The following is a 23,588-nucleotide window of genomic DNA, read 5'->3' as shown; positions in this document are numbered from 1 at the left end:
CAACATTTGTGCAGTCCCCCTGTACCTTTGACTTATATTTGTTAAAAGGTCTTCAACATGGTTGTCTGAGGCTGGTGGTGGTTCTTGAGGCATTGAAGGGGGTTGTGGATGCCGTTCAGAATCAGGGGTATATAGAGTCAGCCTGTGTTTTTCAACATTCAACAGCCTGTTATATTTTAAAATGTTTTGAAGAGCGCTGGACTAAAGACCTGTTTTGTCGTAAGGTTTTAAATCAGAATGGTTCAAAATGTCTTCAATCTCAGCATCCAGGCAGTGCGTCATATTTTTCAGGATATCCCAGGCGTCATCCCAGGCGTCACCCTTAGACGTCTCCAACTGTTCCAACTGCTGTCGTGGTACCAGTTCCCGGTTTGGAGGCTAGTAATGAGCTGTATAGCGATTCCCACCAAGAACCTATAGAACATCCTGACTACTTCACCAGTTTCTTCTTAGAAATTAGAAAAGCCCTTTTATTACTGAGCTTTTTGGTAAGGTGGTGCTTCTTCTTCAAAACAGTGGCACTCTGATATAGGGACATTACCTTTTAGGGTGATTTCTGAAATGGCTGCCATTAAATCCTCCAGGGCTGCCTTGTCCAAATGTACACTTTTACAAAAACCTTTAATCCATGTTTAAACTAAATCTGCCCTCGGCCTATTGCTCAGGGCTTTTGATTGAAAATACAATCAAAGCATGCTGCCGTCCTTTAACCCCTTGCAAAACCTTTGGTTTAAATGGTAGGATAATTTGTAAATTTTTCTAAAAACATAGATTTTCACATAACCAACGCAGCACAGTAAAACACTCTTAGAGGACTTAGCTAACACTTCACTCAACCCTGACAGAGAGCGCTGAGCCCCCCAGGGCTGCTTTTTCAAAATGTATGCTTTTACATAAACCTTTAATCCAGATTTAGACCAAAAGAAATACAGTTTCCTTTATCTACACTTGCCCCTGGTCTATTGCTCGGGACTTTTGAAAACACAATCAAAGCATGCTTCTGTCCTTTAACCCCTTGCAAAACCTTTGGTTTTAAACATTATGATAATTTGTACATGTTTCTAAAAACCCAGATTTTGAAGTAACAAACACAGCACACTGAAATACCTGAGAGGAGTCAGCTAACCACTTGCAAAACCTTTGGTTTTAGAAGGTAGGATAATTTGTAAATGTTTCTAAAAATACAGATTTTCACGTAACTATTGCAGCAGAGTGAAACAGTGGTTCAGCAACACATGTTGTTTTTCCCACCAAAGGCTTAAACAGTGAAATGGAATGCATTTTAATTGTAAATAAACATGTCAATACTGTAAGTTAACATTGTTTTGAACCTGCAAAAGAAGTTGTCCTTGTTCGTGCTGCTCCCCCCACTGCATCTCAAAGCTTTGCTCCATGGTTCTTGCTTCCCTCAGGCCACAGACTTAAATGAGGTCTTTCACTGCTGCTGCTGATTGTGTGTGTATGTGTGGCCCCCTCTGGGACAGCATTTTATACTTAGTAGAGCTTGGTACTTACACCATGGGAGCACTTTGTAGAGATGCAGAATCCATCTGCGTTTGGGTTCCATTTCATAGCAGATGTCTGCTTCTGAGTGTATTTGTATGTGTGTGTCCTTTGGGATGACATTTTAAACTTAGTAGAGCTTGCTAATCACAGGGTGGGGGCACTTTGTTCCATTTCATAGCAGATGTCTGCTTCTGAGTGTATTTGTGTGTGTGTGCCACTCACAGGAGCTAACCACTGTTGCTGATCTACTGTTTCTACTTCAGCTGAGCAAGAGAACTCGTTCTACCGTCTGCAGCCTGTGCTGGCTGTCTGAAGCTGACGCTGATTCCTCACTGTGTCGTGGCGCTGCCTCCCCCTGACTCGCTGGTGTGAGCGTGAGCTGCACTCGGCACGCTCTGCCTGTCGCTCCCAGCTGGAGTCAGAGGGGTTGAGGCCAGGGTGCAAACAGCGAGAGCACCTAGCCTGGGGGACTGCGAGGACCAGAATCCTTAGCGGAGACCACCTGGTTCCTCTTCCCCCAGGCGAACCGCCCACGGACACGCCCCCAACGAAACGTATATAGATAACATCTCGCATCCCGCGACGCGGGACGCGCGCGGGACTAAGCGCGGGGATAAGCCCGGGCAAAAGGGCGGGCCGTCTGTGGCCGTCCGGGGACGACCGAGGACGGGACGGGCCACCCCACTAACGCTCACTATAAGAGGAAACTCTTCAACTAAACTTTTGATTCATACGTGTAAAAAACCCTCATTCCTTAACTGATCAACTGAGATAGTGTGATTAAGACAAGCCACAGCATACAATTAATACTATACATTACATCTATAAAATAGATTTCTGTCCCCAAGTATGAGGGCGCTAAAAAAACTACGCTCACGGACAATTTACATGAGGCGAATGGGGACGGACGCAGCTGTAAGAAATTCTGTAGACAAGTCACTAAAACCAGGACAAATATCAAGCACTCCTGCTATAAGTGAATACTTCTCTACCCTCTCCAAGAAAAAGTTTTTTTCCCCAAATTCTAATGATGATCAAAATAAGTTGGTTGAACCTGATCCGTTACATTTTTCTGACCAGAAATCCAACAAACAAGGTCAAATAACAATAGAGAGTAATTTGGCAAATTACTCTCCTTCGGAAGAATGTCAAAAATCTCGTCTGGTTGTGTCTCAAATAACAACTATAACACCTATAAAAAATCAGGACAATGACTTATTTTTCGACGTATCCGCAAATCATAACTCAAAGACTGAAGAAGAAAATAAAGAAATATTGCTAAGTCAAAGACATCCCCAAACCAGTTCGCCAGAAAAATCACCTAACCTTTTTTCTAATCTGACCAATCTATCAGACCCAAATTTTATAAACCCAAATTTTATAAACCTAAACTCTGGAAATACTGTCTCTCCCATATCAAAAGCACTCTTCTCACTGCAAGAAATTCTGGATTCAGTACTAACACATCTTGGACACATTTTAGCTAACTCAGATGATACTTTAGACGTACAAATAGGAATACTTAAATTCCTGGTTGAAGAAAAAAAGAAAAAAGATCTAACTAAAGTCTCATCAAAACAAACTGGAGAAGTCGAATCACAACAAACAGATGAATTTCATAAAAATGGAAGTGCCGCCCCAAAACAACAGGAAGCAAGCACACAAACGAACGACGTACTAATAATCAACAATAAAACTAACGGATCAAAAAACAAAGAAAAATCACCTATCACATATTCACTTAAAAAACTGTTCAAAGAAGAACTGGAAATCAAAGCTGAGAACAATATCAAACACTATCCGATTTTTTCGAATAAAGTATCCGATAACAATCGCGATCAGATTATCGGAAAAAATAAAACTGAGCTAACAGGAGTTACTGCTGAACAGGATTTCAACCAAAGAGAACAGTCTGAAAAAAGTAATACTAGGGAAAAAGTAAGGGGGAAGAAGAAGAGACAACCTATGAGGAGAATACAGAGGAAAAAAGGGAATAGGCTCAAATTCCAAAAATTTAATCCTGTAAATCTGGTGAACACTCCAGTAATTCAAAAAACATCAGTAGAAAAACCCTTAAATCCTGAAGCAGATGAATTTTGTCCTCCGATAGAAAATAGACCTACATCGCAAAATAACATGGTCATAAAAGAATCATATGACAATAATTTCCAATCATGGGAAATAAATCCATCCAAACACATAACTATTGAAGAGCTATTTCCTTCAGATAAGGAGCCGTTTAATCGCGGTAAAATCATTAATCTATTACATGAAATTCCATCCTTGAAATCTCTGACCAGCAATGAAATTGACTTAGTTCTGTTTCCAATAAAAGAAAATAACAAACTAGTACAGGTATCCTTTTATTCACCGGTTTTGCCTGGAATAATAATCAGAGAGAAGGAAATTCTTCACAAAAATGGCTATGATGTAATCTCGGTGGAAGATTTTAAAACCAACAACTCAAATAATGGTATATTAGGACAAACCCACAGAAGAAAAGAAAACAACAGTTCTAATCGGGGAGACCTAGCATCAAGTACTATGAGGAAAGATCTACTTAAAATACAAGTAATTCAAGGAGAGAGGTCAGTCTGGTCTCGGAATTCCACCTTTAGTAACAATGAGAACTTAATAAAATCATGGGCATGGTTATCAGAAACCTTAAACAGCAAAAAAATGGTAAATTCACAACAACGCGAAGTTTAGCAAAGGTCTGACGCTATTGTCCTGGAACCTGGCAGGGAAAACTGATATAAAAATGAAACATGCAATAAAAAATTCCCCTGATATCATCGCCCTCCAGGAAACATGGTTAATCAATACCTTTACTCAAAGAGGATACTATGTATACGAAACATTGGCAAAAAGATCAAGAAGGGGACACGCCAAGGGTGGTCTGGCAATATTATTAAAAGAAGATCACTCTTGGTCACAGGAAATAATTAACACAAACACAGACAATCTACAATGTTTAAAAGTATCCCTTAGAACCCATGCTTCAGCCAAACTAGAAAAAATATTACTCTTCAATATTTACGCACCTCCCAGCAGTAATAATAATGATTTGCTGTTTGACCGCCTAATGGAAATTATCACCCATATAATTGATGATCAATCTCACTTGCCATACCTCATAATGGGGGACTTGAATGCTAAAATTTCTAACTGCGAGATAAAGAAATGGGCTCGTCTCCTCAAAGAGGAATCTCTGGAACCATCACTCCCTGAATTCCCAAAAGGAACTAAATCGGATAAGAGGGGACGCGCACTACTAGCTTTTCTCTCTGGCATTAATGGGATTATATTAAATGGTAACATCAATGGTGATATACCAGCAACATACACACGGCAAGGAAATGGATCTCCTTCAACTATTGATTACTTTATATGCGGAACAGAAGGAAAAGAACAAATGAGTCAACTTTCGATAATATTCACTGCAGAAAGTGATCATGCTTTTTTAAACCTTTCAACCCACTGGATTGCACCGTCCTCTTTTTATAACCTGCCATTATTTCTTACAGAAAAAACGGAAGTAAACACAACTAGGCGTCGCATTTACTGGGGGACAGAAAATCTGGAATATCTGCGCCAACTAATTACTGAAACCAATATATTGACCAACATATATTCAGATGACCCTGTAAAGAACTTTGAACATCTAACGAATAATCTCAAACAAGCTCTGCAAAGTAAGCTAGAATACCACAGACCAGCAAAAAGAAAATGGAAAAACAAGAATAAAAACTGGAATCAACCAGTCGTAAAACAAATCAATAGACTGATACGTGCCCAGTATCTGGAATTCTCGTCAGTAAACAAAAAGGAAATCAATAGATTAAAGAATCAAATACGACGAGAAAAAACTAAAGGAAAAAAACTGAAGCAGGATTTTAATTGGACTGAAATTCAGCTAGCAGTTAAACATAATAACCAGCGTAAATATTGGTCACTGATCGCAACAATGACAGGATCCCAAAAAAAGCTGGAGGCTACACCTGTATCAGAAGAAAACTGGGACATATACCTACACGAGCTATACAAACAGAATCAATATATTAAAAATGAAGAAGTGGGAGGAGAAAACGTGGAAACTAAAGATATTAAGATCAATAAAACGTCGGCAGTGTCAGTCTCTATGAATATTAGGAAGGCAAGGAGCACAGGTGCATCTGGCCCCGATCAGATACCTGTCAAGGTCTACCAAATTGACCATAAAGAGTGGGGAACGGTGCTCTCGCCGCTATTTAACTATGTATTTGACAGTGGTCAAATGCCAAATTCCTGGAAAGGAAGTATCATAATCCCGATCTTCAAAAAAGGAAAAAGAAACACACCGGGAAATTATAGGCAAATTGCCCTCATGGACGCTGCTGGGAAGATTTTTGCAGCAGAAATCCTGGATAGGCTGAAAAATTGGGCTTTCTCATTAGGTCTAATTCCTAAATTTCAGTCCGGATTTCGCCCACACCATTCTGTTACTGACAATGTAGCAATCTTCCAAACTATTTTAGATAAGTACGCAACAGGGAAAAAACAAACTATTTACGCAGCGTTCATTGATTACTCGACAGCCTTCGATCGAGTGGATAGACCGACCCTGTGGTTAAAATTGAGAATAATGGGGATCCCGGAGCAGCTATTACACCTGATAGTGAATCTACACAGTGACACCTGGTGCCGCGTCCAAATGGGAAGTGACAAGGGCCTATCGAAGGTAATACGAACATCAAATGGCCTGAAACAAGGGTGCCTCTTGGCTCCAATTTTATTCTCACTGTATTTAAGTGACCTACCTTCCCAACTGCAGCAAGGGATATGTACTCCTCCTAAGATAGCCACTGAATATATCCATTCCCTGCTGTATGCAGACGACATAGTCATGTTTGACCTAACACCTTTCGGATTACAAAATCTTTTAGATATTTTATATAAGTACTCAAGGAAAAATTACCTAATTCCAAATACGAACAAAACAAAAGTGGTTGCCTTTTCAAAGCAGAAGAAAAGGGTACGGTACGAATGGAAGCTGGGAGGTGAGAAACTAGAACAAGTAAAGGAGTATACATATCTGGGTAGAATTTTCTCACAAAACATGAGTAACATCAATCAAATCAACCACCTGAAAAGAAAAAGTGATCTGCATGCTGGGGCCTTGTCACGCTTATATTCGGCCACTGGACATAGACATTTCTCTGCACTGATTCAAGTCTATCGAGCTAAAATCACACCGGTCCTGTCCTATGCATCGGAATATATTCCTCTAAATCAATGGTCATATATGGATTTAACAGAAGGAAGAATATTGAAAAAACTACTGAAGATTTCAACATCTACCCCAGTACAGGCATTGAGACTGGAATGCACCATCACGAGCGCATATGCTACAGCTATAGCGAGCATCATAAGGTGGGCCCATAATCTTCTTCTTTCAAAAGAAGGTACTTTAAGAAGATTGCTAAAAGTAGAAACATTCGAGAGTAACTCTACTCATACTACCTTTATTAAAAATATGCGAGAGGCTCTACAGCTTGCAAAAGTCAATGTGGAAATTTTGTCTACGTGGTCACCAGCTCAACTCAAACTTTTTCTAAAAAACTTCACTCCCAAATTGAGCTACGAGATTGATCACTTTCATTGTAATAGTCTATCGTCATATAAATTTTATGTAGCCTCGCAGGAATACAAACAACGTCAGCCTTACCTAGAGTATACTCTTCAACATGGCGCAAGGCGTGCAATCATGATGTTGCGCCTTGGAACACTTCCTGTACAAACCTTCACTTCCTCTTGGAGGCCTGACAGCTCTGCCCTTTGTACCCTTTGTCAAGGAGGCAACCAAAATTTGGAACACTTATTTTTTATATGCCCTAATGCAGAAATTGTAAATGCAAGGTCAACATGTCTTATGCCCATCTACTGGTCCTGCAGGATCACTAGCTCACAAGACTTTTTATCACTATGTAAAAGCCCCCCTAATGAATTCGTTTGTTACAGAATTTTTAAGTTTTTGAAAATCTCATTGAAAATGTATTAATACGGAATGTATAAATGTATATTTTATTTGTGGTCCTCGTAAGAGTACCGTAACAAAAATAAAACTTTACTGTTACTGTGTGTGTGTGTGTGTGTGTCCTTTGGTATGACATTTTAAACCTAGTAGAGCTTGCTAATCACAGGGTGGGGGCACTTTGTTCCATTTCATAGCAGATGTCTGCTTCTGAGTGTATTTGTGTGTGTGTGTGTGTGTGTGTGTCCTTTGGTATGACATTTTAAACCTAGTAGAGCTTGCTAATCACAGGGTGGGGGCACTTTGTTCCATTTCATAGCAGATGTCTGCTTCTGAGTGTATTTGTGTGTGTTTGTGTGTGTGTGTCCTTAGGGATGACATTTTAAACTTAGTAGAGCTTGCTAATCACAGGGTGGGGGCACTCTGTTCCATTTCATAGCAGATGTCTGCTTCTGAGTGTATTTGTGTGTGTGTGTGTGTGTGTCCTTTGGGATGACATTTTAAACTTAGTAGAGCTTGCTAATCACAGGGTGGGGTCACTATGTTCCATTTCATAGCAGATGTCTGCTTCTGAGTGTATTTGTATGTGTGTGTGTGTGTGTCCCCTTTGGAATGACATTTTCAACTTAGTAGAGCTTGCTAATTACAGGGTGAGAGCACTTTGCTGAGGTGCAACATCCATCTGCGTTTGGGTTCCATTTCATGACAGTCTTGACTTAATTATGACTTTGTCTACACCTTTCTAACAAAAGACCTTTTAAGTCAAATATGAGCCGACCCAGATAAGACATATGCCTAGAGAGACAGGGGGGCTTGGGGTACGACTGCGGCAGGCCGAACATGCCCCGGCATGCTTTGTTAGAGACTCATATACTGTGCACCCACGAGAGTGTTGCAAATTTACATGTGGCAAAGCCATAGACACGGGACCATGGAATCCGTACCTGTTATGACAGCATCCTAACCATGTGATAGACCCATGAGCACATGACTAGCACGTGACCAGGGTGATGTCACAACACACATGACACAACGGAGACACAACAGAACATCAAGGGCACAGCCATCCCTCATTGTGAGGATACAAAATCTGTAATGAAGCCAGCGTGTCCTATCAGGGCGCCTGGCCACAGCCCAGCTGTGGATTTAACTCTGTTTTCTCTGAACAGCACTGTTTACCTTGCTACATGTGGAAATCACTAGCCTGAATTCAGACTTTGGTCCCTTGTCACTGCTTCTTATTTCAAAGCTACAACCTGGCCACTCTTAGGAGGCATGTATTTGCTGCACCCGGTTATCTGAGAGCCCAGAGAGGTGCTTGTCTTGCAAGCAGGTGAGTAACCATTTATCAACATCCATTTCATGTCCTCCATATTTTCAAGCATTTCAACACGCATATACATATCTGTTGTGAAAATGGCATAAATCACTTTTGTCCCTCCCAGGCCATTCTGATATTTTTTGTAAAGCATGGCACAGAGCCAACTGCACCATGAGAAGCCCATTACACTCTGTGCCTGCAAAGCACTTCACCTTAGGCACTGTAACAATAGTTTAAAATCTCTGGTAGTTACCAAACCAAAAGTTCTTTATTTGGTCTTTCACAACCATAAAGCACACTACTAAAAATGTATAAAATATTCAATTGCAAAAGTTAAAACAGTATTTCAGAAAATTTCGTTCTCTTTTAAATTTTTACAATGTTAGTGCAAATTTCTATCGCATTTATAAACTCGTTCGCATTTTGTAGTGTCCACTTTTCGTAAAAGGTCATCTATCTAGGCTAGGCTTAGAACTTCACCCCATGGCAAAATCAGGTCGTTTAATATTCCCCCCGTCTAGCAGCACACTACTAAAAATTTATAAAATATGTCATATGCAGAAATTAAAACAGTTTTTCGGAATAATTAATTCATTTTTAAATGTTTACAATTTTAGTGCAGACTTCCATCTCTTTTGTAACCTTATTCGCTTATATAGTATCCACTTTTCGTATAAGGTTGTCGAACAAAGTTTAAAACTTCCCCCCCTCGGCAGATTAGGATGTTTGATGATCCCCCAGCCAACTGGGAGTTACAATCTGGAAGGATACAGGCAGAAAGGAGACTTGGACCTTGCAGCCATTAGACTTAAGGTGTCTCTTCCAACAAGAATCAACAAAGCCAACTGGCCCGACTTTTGTCCTGTACATGCACATATTGACATAGATCACATACATGTACACCCATAGGGAGATAGCGACATCCATATATGTCAATATGGATATATAGCACACATATAGCAAAACACCTACATGTATAAATACACACATGGTGCAACACGCAGACAGAAACACACACAGTCCAGGCATACATGTATCAGTGCACAAATGAGCTACAAATATCATGAGAAATGGAACACCAGCACCACACATGCAGTCACAAACGCACACAAACACTGTGAGGCTCAGAGGGAGAACACTATCAGACAAACACAGATCCACAACAAAGGTATTCTATCACAATTCACAGATGCAGGCTCACATAGCTAGCTAAGGTGACTGACGAAAAGAGGTATGGACAAACAGACGGCTTCTGACTTCAACACCATGCAATGTTTAACTCTTCCGTACATAAACATAAAATGTCCATGGCATCTCCTTTGTGGATGAGTATTGTTGCATGTAAGGCAGAAGAGCACCATACATGAGGGAAGGCAGGGAGGTGGTTCTGAGATGGGAGGTGGATGTGTATGTAATTGTGTTGTGTTGTGTTTGTGTGAACATATCTGTCAGGCAGTGGGGCATTGCCTATGATTAAAAGGCAGTGGAGCACCATTCATGATTGAAGGCGGGAGGTGGTTCTGATATGGGAGGTGGCTGTGTATGCAAGTGTGTGGTGTTTGTGTGAACCTATCCAAAAGGCACTGGAGCACTGTACATGATGGAAGGCAGGGAGATTGTTCTGGGATAGGAGGTGGCTGTGTATGTGAGTGTGGTGTTTGTGTGACTCTAGCCAAAAGTCAGTGGAGCACTGTACATGATGGAAAGCGGGGGGTAGCTTCTGAGATGGAAGGTGGATGTGTATGTGAGTGCGTGGTGTTTGTGTGAACCTAGCCAAAAGACCATGGAGCACTGTACGTGGTCCAATGCAGGGAGGTAGTCCTGAGATGGGAGGTTGCGGTGTAGGTGAGTGTGTGGTGTTTGTTTGAACCTTTCCGAAAGGCAATCGAGCACCGTCCATGATGAAAGGTGGGGAGGTGCTTCTGGGATGGGAGGTGGCTGTGTATGTGAGTGTGTGGTATTTGTGTGACTCTTGCTGAAAGGCAGTGGAGCACTGTACATGAAGGAAGGCGGGGTGGCTTCTGAGATGGGAGGTGTATGTGTATGTGACTGTATGTTATTTGTGTGAACCTAGCCAAAAGGCAGTGGAGCACTGAACATGCCAGAGGCAGGTAGGTGGATGCTGAGATGAGAGTTGGCTGTGTATGTAAGTGTGTGGTGTTTGTGTGAACATATCAGAAAGGCAGTAGAACGCCCTATATGATGGAAGGCAGGGAGGTGGATCTTAGATGGTAGGTGGATGTGTATGTTAGTGTATGGTGTTTGTGTGACTCTTGCTGAAATGCAGTGGATCACTGTACGTGATGGAAGGCATGGGGTGGCGTCTGAGATGGGAGGTGGATGTGTATGTGAGTGTGTGGTATTTGGGTGAACCTAGTCAAAAGTCATTGGAGCACTGTACATGATCCAACGCAGGGAGGTGGCTTCTGAGATGGAAGGTGGCTGTGTATGTGAGTGTGTGGTGTTTATGTGAACCTGTCCGAAAGGCAGTGGAGTACTGTACATGATGGGAGGCAGGGAGGTGGCTTATGGGAGGTGGCTGTGTAAGTGAGTGTGTGGTGGTTGTGTAACTCAAGCAGCAAGGCAGTGAAGCACTGTACATGATTGAAGGCAGAGAAGTGACTCTGGGATGAGGTGACTGTGTTTGTAAGTGAGTGGCATTCGTGTGACTCTAGCCAAAAGGCAGTGGAGCACTGAACATGATGGAAGGCAGGGAGGTGCTTCTGGGATGGGAGGTAGCTGTTTATGCAAGGGTGTGGTGTTTGTGTGAACCTGTCAGAAAGGCAGTGGAGCAAAATGCGATGCAGGGCACGCTCCGAAATTCGTTTTATTAATTAAATTGTTTACTTACCTCCAATTATCCATACTCCGGTTTTTAGCATCCCCCCCCCTGCCCCTCTCCCGCCCCGCCTTTCGCCCCACCGCAACTCCCTCCACGGGTCGCGGCTGCTAATGCATCACTGCGATTGGTCTTATGCCGTGGATTGGCACTGAGCCAGGGAATAGGGGCCGGAGCCTGTTCTCCATGCAGGCTGTATAGAGAACAAGCGAAGTGCATACGACTGGGGCTGGCCAAACAGTCATTGTGCACTTGGAGTGGGCAAATCACTCCTCCCCTGCCCTGAGAGCAGAGCAGCCCTGCCTGCACACAATGCAACATGGAAACATAACATGATAATAACTTTGCTATTATCATTTTATGTTTCCTTTATTTACACTACTCAAAAGCAATGGGGCGACGCTCCTCCACCTTCGCAGAGGAGCTGCCATTGGCAGCAGTGTTGGAGGTGTTAGAGAATGGTGAAAGGTGCAGCCTAAAGTGAGGTGCAGAGCACCAAAAACATCTCAGAACCACTAGATCAGGACTTGAGTCAATACCAACACCATCATTAATTAAGGTCGGTCAAAAAGACAAAAAAAATGAGATCAGGGAAAATAAGGCCGACCTTGTGGCAGAAGGGCTGCAGTCAAAAGTGGGGATAAAAAAAACATAAACAAAACGGTGATGGGAGGGTCCAAGGGGATGTTTACCGACCATACACAGCGACAACCCTCAAAAACAAGACAGTATGCAAAAACCCAGAATAGCTGTGGGTCGCAACAAATGGGAAATGAAGGCTAACTCAGTACCTGACCAACAACCCGAGTGAAAAAGTCAGACACATATATATAGAAAGTATATGTGGAATACAGTGTGACTACTATGTGGGGAGTTATCTTCTGATAGTGGAAAAATACCCATGAGTTGTCGACCGGAACCGCCCTTGTCATCATTTGGGATCCTTCACACCGGAAAGAAGAAATGTTACAACCATGCCCGAAGTGATTTTACTATAGGTTGTACAAGAATGTATTCCGGTGTATCCTAGAAGGATATGGTCGTGTGGTGACAACTGTAAAGCAGTGCGTGAAAATAGTGAAGTGAAAAAGTGATGAGACATAAGATAAAATTAGAGAGCAAAGAGGAAAAATTGTTTTAATCGTTACCTCTCTACTTCCAAATCAATAAAAAAACAGTGTGAATAGTAGTTCAACCAAATAGCTACTATTAACACTTTTAGTAGCTATTTGGTTGGTTGGTTCGCACTGTTTTTTTATTGATTTGGAAGTAGAGAGGTAACGATTAAAACTATTTTTCCTCTTTGCTCTCTAATTTTATCTTATATCTCATCACTTTTTCACTTCATTATTTTCACGCACTGCTTTACAGTTGTCACCACACGTCCATATCCTTCTAGGATACACCGGAATACATTATTGTACAACCTGTAATAAAATCACTTCGGGCATGGTTGTAACATTTCTTCTTTCCGGTGTGAAGGATCCCAAATGATGACAAGGGCGGTTCCGGTCGACAACTGATGGGTATTTTTCCACTATCAGAAGATACCTCCCCATATAGTAGTGACACAGTATTCCACATATACTTTCTATATATATGTGTCTGACTTTTTCACTCGGGTTGTTGCTCGGGTACTGAGTTAGCCTTCATTTCCCATTTGTTGTGACCCACAGCTATTCTGCGTTTTTGCGATAAAAAAAAACACCCATAAAAAAACCAATAAAGCCAACAAACCTGCGGAAGCCTGACACACACAGGGAACCCCCTAATTTTTTTCTCCATATTTGACAAAGCAGTAGGCAAATAAAGCATGTGCACCAGATTCCATTTTCTTAAAGACCCTGGATCTGCAATTTATTTAATGCCAGAAGATTTAATTGGCGTTCTAACCCCATTAGTCCTGAAGAGAATATCACATTCCCAATCCCAACAAGAGCTGCAATTAAAAAACCAACGCGATCAAGCGTGTTACAGCAATCAAGGCGCTGAGTAATCACACAACACTTTAAAGAAAGGGGCTGCACTTACAAGCACCATCAAACCAACCCAAAAAACTAAAACCATATCAGCTCAGATTCATACCGAAAACCCAAATAGACTGGCCACAGCCTCTAGCTTTCGTTCGAGCTTCAGTTCAAGCCAGACTTCAACAGAAACAATCAAGAGCGCCTTCTCGGAGGATCACAAGCTTTATGAGGATAAAGAAGACATTAACAAAAGGATACATTCTTCAGAAACGATCTCAAACACAGAGGCGCTAAATCCACCCCACTCGATCCCGAGAGCCATTCAAAACTAGAAGCATCTTGGGGGACCTAAGGATCTATACAGACCCAGCAGGACAACCTTGAAAGTGCATGGCTGAGATCCCTGTCTCACTCAGCAAACGAGGACCACTCACAAGCTATAAGATCCAAAACGATGCATCAGCTGGTCATCGACAAAGAACACAGCAGAAAAGAAGACCCCAACACACCGTCTGAAAACGTGGCGGGAATCTCCGATAATTCTTTAATTAAAAAAACACAGCAAGTCAGCCTGCCCCTCTCTTGACACTTCCAGCAGCACTCTCCTCCATCAACAAGACAAACCCACCAGACCTGAACTAAGAAGAAGCTCCTTCCATTGGATCAAAATTCACACACCAGGGGCAGCCCAGAGGGTGGTAGCATCAGACTGACATTTTTAACACATTGCTCCACACGCTACAATCCTCAACGGAGGCACTCACAATGCAATCCTGCTAACTAGACATTCAGATTGAACTAATGAACATCACAGCTTCCTAGGTTGTGGGAATCAACACCAAGCTAGAATAATTAACTAGTTTAATAACAAGAGGTCAAGTAATTCACTTGCCAACACAAGAAACGTGCCCATGTGGTCCTATCATCACTAAACTAAGCTTCCTCCCAGCAATATTAAAACAAATGTTACATTTCAAACACAGGCAAGCAGTTCGTCACTAAGCCAGACAACTTGTTAAATACCTGCACAAAGCAACAAGGACACCCCACAATCTCTAGACAACATAAGGAACATTAAAAAAACAAAAAAACAAGCAGGTTAAAAAAAGGGTTAGAGAGCAACCACTAGTAGAAAAATCCACATCAGAATAGTCTATAGCTCGTACGCACTCGAGAAGACAAGAAAAGAGGAAAGGAAAAGCAGGAAACAAAATCACATGACAATCAAAACTACGGACATCAAAAGTATATTCGATATTTGGATCAACACTGGACGGCAATCGCAAGCCCGGCTTACCCAACAATGCCAAGCGAACCAACAAAGAAATAAACACGTTGGAAGAACCCGGCATATCTCAAGGGTCAGGAAGGGACCTTTCACAAACAAAAAACTCGAACAACTGGACAAAACAAAATACAGGGACAAGTACCTCAATGAAATCCTACCTGCTGAGGTCACTGCCGACGGAAACCTGCAAACCCTTTTTAGTAAAAAAAACGGCCTGCAAAAGGGAAAAAGTATCTGCCGATCGAAATCCTTCAAAAAAACAAGCATTTGCAATGCAATAGGTCTCGCATTTGCGAGAGTTTAAGCAATTACCATTGTAAATGGCAATGCCTTTTATTTATGTTTAAAAAACCAACACGTAAATAAAAGGCATTGTCGTTTACAATGCCAACAGCTCAAACTCTAGCAAATGCGAGACCTATTGCATTGCAAATGCTGGTTTAATAATGCTTTGGCGCTACCTCTTTTTATTTACCAACCCAGCTTGAATCAGTAAACAAATGGAAAAAACCATGCTCATATTTTTAGACGAATGTATGTCTGATACACATGCCTTCAAAATAACACACCCACTGCAGCTGCAATACAACCACGTTATTTTTGTTTTCTCTTTGGTCACACAGCACAGCATCACTAAAAACAAATGTCAAAGCCAATAGTTCCCAAAGGCAAGGCAGATTAGATTTGCAAATGCTTGTTTTAAATGCCATTGTTAAAAATCCTTGGCTTTCACATGGGGTTTTGCAGGCAAACTTGTGATAGGTGTGTGCAAGAATTGTGTAAGTACACTTTAGAAAATGTGTGATGCTTCTATGGGACTTCTGAGGATTGGGAGGACCGATGTTTGACCCCAGGGATAACTGTAGACAACTAACCACACACACTCACACACACACAACACACACATGCACGCAAACACACACACCACACATGCAGGCACACACATACACAACACACACACCACACACACACACATACAAAACACAATACATGCACACAACACACACACCTGCCTCCCAAGCCGTGAAAGCTACGGGCAGCAGACCCTGAAATAAGTAACTTTTGATGTTTCTAGTTATTTAAAATCATAACAACTTAGCACAGACATTTACAGTAATTAAAACAAAGCAGAGTCAATGACGTCACAGCTGATCAATCCGTGCATACCCCGAGGAGTTGGAATGTATTGTGTGGACCCACCAGGACACCCTGTAAACTCTACGACTTTTAGTAATCCACCACGAGGCACAAAGGCGGACAGATTGTGGACAAAGAGCATACAAAAATCCTACAAAGAAAAAACACCTATATTATGTGGCAGAAGCTGAGACCTGTAACACACAATTTACACCTCAGTCGCATACCCACCGCAATAGGTTTAAACAAGTATTTACAATGCACCCCGCTCGTGAGCTGTGTGGGAGCGAGGACCGATGTTATGTTATGTTAAGTTATGTTAAAAAAATCTTATACCGCGCACATACACCGAAACGGTTTCTTGGCGCTCATAACAAACACAGCGGGCAAGGGTAGATGATTACTCAAAGGCAGCCTTAAAAAGAAACGTTTTTAATGTCTTGCGGAAGAGCTCATAAGAGAGACAGTGACGAAAGGAGGAAGGGAGAGAATTCCAAAAGGAAGGGCCTAAAAAGGAAAAGCGCATACCACCATGTTTCTTGCGGTGGTTGTGGGGAATGCACAGGAGATTGTCGGCGGAGGAGCGTAAGTTACGAGTTGGTAAATACCGCCTTAACTTGGAGGAAATAAAAGCGGGCGCCAGATTGTAAAGAGCTTTGAAGATAGTGCATCCGAGTTTAAAGGTGCACCGTTTGGCCACTGGAAGCCAGTGGAGGCTCCTCAGCAGAGGGGAGACATTCTGGTGTTTGGGCTGGTGGAACACCAAGCGGGCGGCCTGATTCTGGATCAGTTGGAGTCTCTGGAGCTGGTAGGCAGGAATCCCCACATATAAGATGTTTGCAAAGTCAACCCTGGAGATGACTAGAGCCAAGATGACTAGGATGACCGCGGAGCTGCAGCAGAGGGGTAGGGCGGGAACGAAGAGGGGTCGGCCGGGGGCCGGGTGCAGGCAGGAAGCAGCCCCGGGCTCCGCCTCCGGTGGCAGACCTCGGAAGCAATGCTCTGTTGAGGCGGAGGATAAACAATGGGGCGCGGGCATCTGACAACACACACGACAGAAGGGACCACTAAACTCCTGGGTCCTCCATGCACCCCGCTCGTGAGCTGTGTGGGAGCGAGGGCCGACCGCAGAGCTGCAGCAGAGTGGTCGGGCGGGAACAAAGAGGGGTCGGACGGAGGCCGGGTGCTTAACAGCGGCTGAACTCGAGGCAGGCAGGAAGCAGCCTCGGAAGCACTGCTCTGTTGAGGCTGAGGATAAACAACGGGGCGCGGGCATCTGACAACACGCACGCACGCGCACACGCACCTAACAGAGCCAGCCCGAGAGATAAGTGACGGGGGCTGTTTTGCACAGGTTACAAGACTTACATGTTGAATGCTGTGTTGTTTACATGTGCACTAAAAGCATGGGGCGAAAGTGAAACTGCATGCTTGTTTGCCTGGGAGATGTGCGCGTGCCTGTAAGTGCGCCACTTGAGAGCCAAGTCGCTGACAATAACTCTCGTCGGCGACAGCGCTTCGCGCTGCGTCGCCAGGTGCGAGACCTAAAAATTCATATTCAGACATCTAAGGTGTGAAGGGCTGCTTTCTCTGGTGATGGTGGTTTTAGAAAGAAAGATGACAAACAGATGGTCTGATTGATGTAAAAGGCTAACCCCTCATTAGGGAGGAAACTCAGATTAGTGCTCATTACCACACGCTTCTTCTAGAATACAGTTCATGACTGCACAAGGCCTAAATCTCGCTGAGCCTACAAGCTGAAGTTATTGCTAACAGAAAAACAGCCTTCCAAGTCAGATATTGTAAAGATACCTCATCTATAGACTCAAAAGTTGAACCCATGTTGTTGTAAAGATACCTTATGAATAGGCTCAAAGTTGAAGCCATGAGTTTAGTTCTCACTAGATATGGGCGTACCCCCGCTTCCTGACATCTGGAAGGGTTATAGTTATTTATACAGAAACAGAACCTCTTTCACTTGAAAGCAAACAATGTTCTGGTGAAAGGATGATTTGCCTCCTTCAGAATGTCTTTATAGTCTTGTGGCAAATTCAAAGGTCCGTACTGTAGGAGTTCAGCATCTGGTTGTTAATTTCAACGAGAAGGTTGGGATGTAGGATCTAGCCTCTGAACTTGTGAAGGTGATCTGGTCTGCACGGCAGCCCCCTGTGTGGTCGCACTGTAAAGTGTGGTAGGTCTATAACCCACTCTTGGTGAGGCCACTCCGGAGGTATGAGAATCATTCCAACTTTGAAGTGGGACAGCTTGATTAGCACTTTTACAATCAACGGGATTGGCTGAAAATGCATAAAGAAACATCATTGACCAGTCTATAAAAAGGGTGTTCCCTTTCGACCCTTGTTGATAGCACCTAGAGGTGAAGTCTGAGCATTTCTTGCTTCCTGCATCTATGAAAATTTCTAAGAGTGGAAAGTATTGAACTCGAAAGACTCTTTGAGTACTTTGTAGTAGAGAACCCATTTGAGATTTTCCTGCTGAGCAAGTCTGCCTCTGCATTTTGAACACCTGGAACATGAAAAGCTGTGTTCTGCAAGTCTCTCGCAAAGAGCCATTTCCAGATCATTTGTGCTTCCAGGGAGAGAGGTTTAAAATGTGTCCCTTCTGATTTGTTCACTTAGTACATGGTTGTATAACTGTATGTCTACACAAGTACGGATTTCATCTCTAAGGACACCTCAGAACTACATGGACTGCTCTTAATTCCAGGTAAGTTAATGTGGTAAGATTTCTCCTCTACTGACCATGTTTCCTGAGCTTGAAGATGCCACATGTGAGGTCCCCTTCCCAGAAGGGAGGTGTCTGAGACAATTCTCTCCTTATGAAATGCAACTCCTTCAACAGATTTCAAGACTAGCACTACCAAGAGCTATGCTCAATTGCAGGCTAGGATAGAGTGAATTTGTCTTCCCTGAGAGGTCAGTCCTTCAGCACCATTGTTTTTTCAGGCGTGGCTGCCGGGGACTCACGTGGAGGCTGGAATAAGCCCCTATCAGAAGAAATTAATTTCTAATACAATAAAGTTCAGGCAGGCCAGAAGAGAAGGACCAATGCAAGTGAACATTCTGTGCAGCAATGTTAGTGTACATGCTGGGCTAACCTCCCCAACACACTAGACAACCGTCTTTGCCATTGGCCAGGTTTTGTCGGGAGAGTTGGACATGGTGAAACTTATTGCATTTGTAAATTTTGTTTAAATATTGATGTAGCTCGGAAATAGCTTCAATGGGCAGAGGAGTGCTTTATACAGAACATTTTTGTAGTAGGGAGATCTCAAACAAGATGTGCTGTAAATAGAATATGTTATGGAGCCCTGTTGATAACAGTACATAGAAACCACATTCCTCTCCTACCAAGCCCCTAGTCATCTGCTATACCTGCCTTTTTTTAGGAGTGTGGCACCCATCCCATGAAGAATCTGTGCACCGTGGAGGACACTTGCACCCAGTGGGAGATACAGCACAATGAGTAAGACTCACAGTGATTAGGGAGGGTGCCATCCAAAGTAGTGAGACACAAAAAAAGAATGTGACTGCACCTAACGGTGTGACTCCCATTATATGAGTGAGGATATGCACCAGAAGTGAGACCATCAACGAGGTTGTGCTCATAGAAGGTCCATTTTCAAGCAATGAGTGAGACTGTGGTTTAAAAAGTTACATGTACACTCTGTGAGGGAGACTGTGTGTCGAAATGTGAGCTGTGCCCCCAACACAAGAGACTGTGTCGCAAACTGCATTTCTCGCACTAAATGAGTGAAACTATGCTACAAGAAGTAGGACTAACACCTAATTCTAGACTACAGACCATACATGAGCCTAGCACCAAGTAACAGCGCTGTACTTGCTCCCCTCTATCTGTCTGTGGTGCACTCTTAACAGGTCTTAATTTTCTACGTTTTGAGGAACTTGCATTATATACTCAGCATTGTAATCAGATGGCAGGCCATATTGACACTTTAAGACCAAAAGCAGTATTCAAGTAAAGAAGCAGGGACATGGCCACAGATTTTTGTTCACACAGGAGTGAGCAGTTAACTATATAGGCTAAAATAAACACGATTAATAGAAACTGCCACTAAAAAGAAGCCATTGGCTGGCAGGCACAACCAGGTACTGCTGCCTGTTTGACTCACCACTCTGAGAAAAAGAGTCACATACCACGACACAACCATGAAATGGTTCCTTCTCCACTCGTTCTGGGCATACACTCACTGATTCATTATTACCCCTTTTCGATATCAGTGACTTCATGGGAGGTGGAATGGAGAGCACGGCCTCTAGTTACACACACAAATTAGGAATAAGGATCCTTTCTTTAAACCATGTCTAAAACCAACTTAACTGCACCAACTCTTAGAGTCATGACCTGGCAAGGTCCAACGTGTGAGTTATAAAGGGGTTACCCTGTAAACTCAAGGACCTGGGGTCTTAGATAAGTACAAAGAAAAAGCGGTCCGAGTTGACAATATTATGCATTCACAAATATTCACTTCATACCAAAATAAACACCACATACAATTCAATACAATAGAATCTGACTGATGCAATATTCTTATTCAAATTGCATTTATTATCCACAAAGAGATATTCATTGGAGTCTTAAGGAATTCATCACAGTATAATTAATAGTAAATCATTCAATGTAATTGTATATTCATTACATTCAAATCGTGCTCTCAGTGAAGTTGGGAAAGGAAGTGAAGAGGTATGTGAGGGACTGGGTAAAGGTAGTGTGACATTGAAGCATCACAGTAAAATCAAATACGCCTTTACAATCAAGGTAGTATTAATGTTCCCCGATACATCACACATAGGAAAAAATATATTCATTGCTTCAGATCCTATGGTGTGTCAGTTTGGCGCAGTCTACGTTTCGACCCCTGGTGTATAGAAGGGTTAGTATGGCCTCATGATGGGGTCTTCATCAGGACATAGTAGAGAGCCTGTGAAGTAAGGCGGAAAGTATAATCAATTGCCTGCGTGGTGAATTGGTTAATCATTTATGTAAAAGATGTAGGCTTTACCTACATGGGGGTGACGGTCAATCGGTGTTGCCGTCCTGGTAAGGGGCTGTGACGCTCCTGGAATTCTGAAATATACAAAGAATAGGAATATTCCTCAACGGGAAGTCCTGACTGGGCGGTCAAGAAAACCTATTTATGGGAGAGACACTTACTGGGGAGTGCGTCCTCATGCGGCAGCGTAGGACGTTGAGTCGTGCATTCATTACTTGGTGGTGAACGCCGGATTAGTCTGGCATCGTTCTGAAGAGAAAAGCCTTTATGAGGTACTGGGAAACGCTTTAAGGGCAGAATAATTATAGCCTTGTGTGGTTCATACAAGTTCCAACTCATACATTAAATGATTGGTAGCCAAACATGCACATGCGGTAACATATTCTAGAGTGGTTTGAAAAGGGTAGGTCGAATGGACCGTAATCATATAAAGTTCAAAGAGTATCAAACATTTAAAAGCGCTGGGGCTCACTAGTCATCATAGGTTCAGAATGCGAAAATCATTAAAAAGCGCTGGGGCTCCAGTGAGACAACCATCTGATTGGTAATTACGTGCCTCACAGTGTCATCTGAAATGGGTAGACACACAAGGCTAGTCCTCGCATGTAATCAAGGATGTGCTCTCAATTAAATGTTAAACCTTATAGCCCGTGGCTTGTGTCAGGCGGGCTGTGATTAAGGTACCTGTCTGGCTTCAGTCCGTCCGCGCAGCACGAGTCCTCGTTCAATCTGAGGCTCCTCGCGGTGCTGCAGCTCAGTGCTAGGTGACTAGGGGCTCGGCACACGTTAGCCAATCACAGGCTGGCGGGCACGACCAGCCCGTCGTCATGACCGAGTCGTCAAGGGAGTGTCTGTAAACGTGCCGTATTTCCTCAGAGATCTGTATTTGTGTAGGGGATATCGATGTTAACATGATTCCTAAAGATGGTCTGGTAGAGGGCATTCTGAAAAATAAACCCAACATGGTGAATGTACGTTGTGCATCAGTATTAGTGCAGTATCTGGTTCTTGTATTGGCCAAACATAAATTTACAAATGATTTGATATCAGTTGTGAAGAAGCCTATTGCATAGAGACGGTCCTCACATTATGGTACTCTTGATCTGATTAAACATTGTGTCACCAACCTGATCTAGTATTGGAACAATTCATATCTGTTATACATTAGTGTCACAGAGGTGTCTGCACTATCAATGTTTTATTACAAACGAAAATCATTAAACCCGCTTAGATTTTAAATTAGCCCGACACTCGGTGTTTCCAACCATATACATACTGACGTCCCTCATAGGGTGGTATTCATGATCTGGTGGTACATTTTATTCATTAGACGAATGATATAGGTACAGTTGTGAAGAAGCCTATTGCATACAGACGATCCCCACATTATGGTATTCTCGATCTGATTAACCATTATGACGCGAACCTGATCTAATATTGGAACAATTCATATCTGTTATACATCAGTGTCACAGAGGTGTCTGCACTATCAATGTTTTATTACAAACGCCAATCATTGAACCCTCTCAGATCCTAAATTGGCCCGAAACTCGGTGTTTCCAACCATATGCATACTGACGTCCCTCATAGGGTGGTATTCACGATCTGGTGGTACATTATAATCAATAGACGAATGATATAGGTACAGACATACTGAATTGGTATTTAACACATGACTTGGACTGGCATCAGATGCACGGGCTGGTGATGTAAATAGCCCAATAGGTTTATGGGTGAACCCTATTTATTACACAGTAAGTGTTCTGTCTGTATGGACAGTGTACTGCCACCCCCTAGTTGGTCATATCATGGTTTGTAGTCCCTATGTCTGTGTGTGGGAAGATCATTCGGGTTCCAAACTTGCCATCTGGGCAAAATTGGCGTCTAATTCATTCAGGCCCCTCGAGATGGTCTTGAATTTGTGCATCCATTTACATTCCCTGATGTTGAGAATCGAGTTCAGATTTCCACCCCGTGACCCCAGGGTGATATTTTCTAAGATGACCCATCTGATAGATTCAGGAGTGTGGTTTTTGTTCATAAAGTGTTCCACCAGTGGGGATCCTGCTGTTTGGCAGCGGACTCTGCTGCAGTGTTGAAAAATACGGTTTTTTACTTTTTGTTTGGTTTGACCAATGTACATGAGTTCACACGGGCACAAAATGGCATATATTACTCCACTGGTATTGCAATTCGTGAACGACTTCAGGTTGACGGTCAGATTGTTCTGTGTGATTTCTTTGGTTTCCCAGCAGGTTGGGCAAGCTTTGCACGTGGTGCAACGAAAGTGACCTACTATCTCTGGTAGGTTCCAAAGTCCTTGGATGGTCGGTGCCTGTGGCGTGTCCAGTAAGGATCGGACTACATAGTCCCTGATACTTTTGGCTTTTTTGAAGGCATGCATCGGCGGCTCGGGAGTCTCTATGGTGTCTGCCACCAATCCTCAATGTTTATTGATGATCCTTCTGATGTCATTACT

The 23,588-nt window shown here is 42.8% G+C and overlaps 1 protein-coding gene across 3 annotated transcripts in view; it reads left to right on the top strand.

The window, feature by feature from the left end:
• The first annotated feature begins 8,713 nt into the window (after positions 1-8,713).
• LOC144754229 (butyrophilin subfamily 3 member A3-like) overlaps positions 8,714-23,588 on the top strand; it is a 168,605-nt gene continuing 153,730 nt past the window's right edge. For 2 of the 3 annotated variants that reach the window (XM_078641818.1, XM_078641817.1), the window contains exon 1: positions 8,715-8,852. The gene's annotated coding sequence lies outside the window, so the exon portion shown is untranslated. Of the gene's footprint in view, positions 8,853-23,588 lie in introns of all 3 variants that reach the window. The other variant, XM_078641819.1, reaches the window with a different exon arrangement.

The sequence above is a fragment of the Lissotriton helveticus genome, chromosome 5_1 (genome assembly GCF_964261635.1).
Source record: "Lissotriton helveticus chromosome 5_1, aLisHel1.1, whole genome shotgun sequence".
NCBI lineage: Eukaryota > Metazoa > Chordata > Amphibia > Caudata > Salamandridae > Lissotriton > Lissotriton helveticus.
Note: the sequence above shows the minus strand (reverse complement) of the source record. Positions and strands in the feature narration are given on the sequence as shown.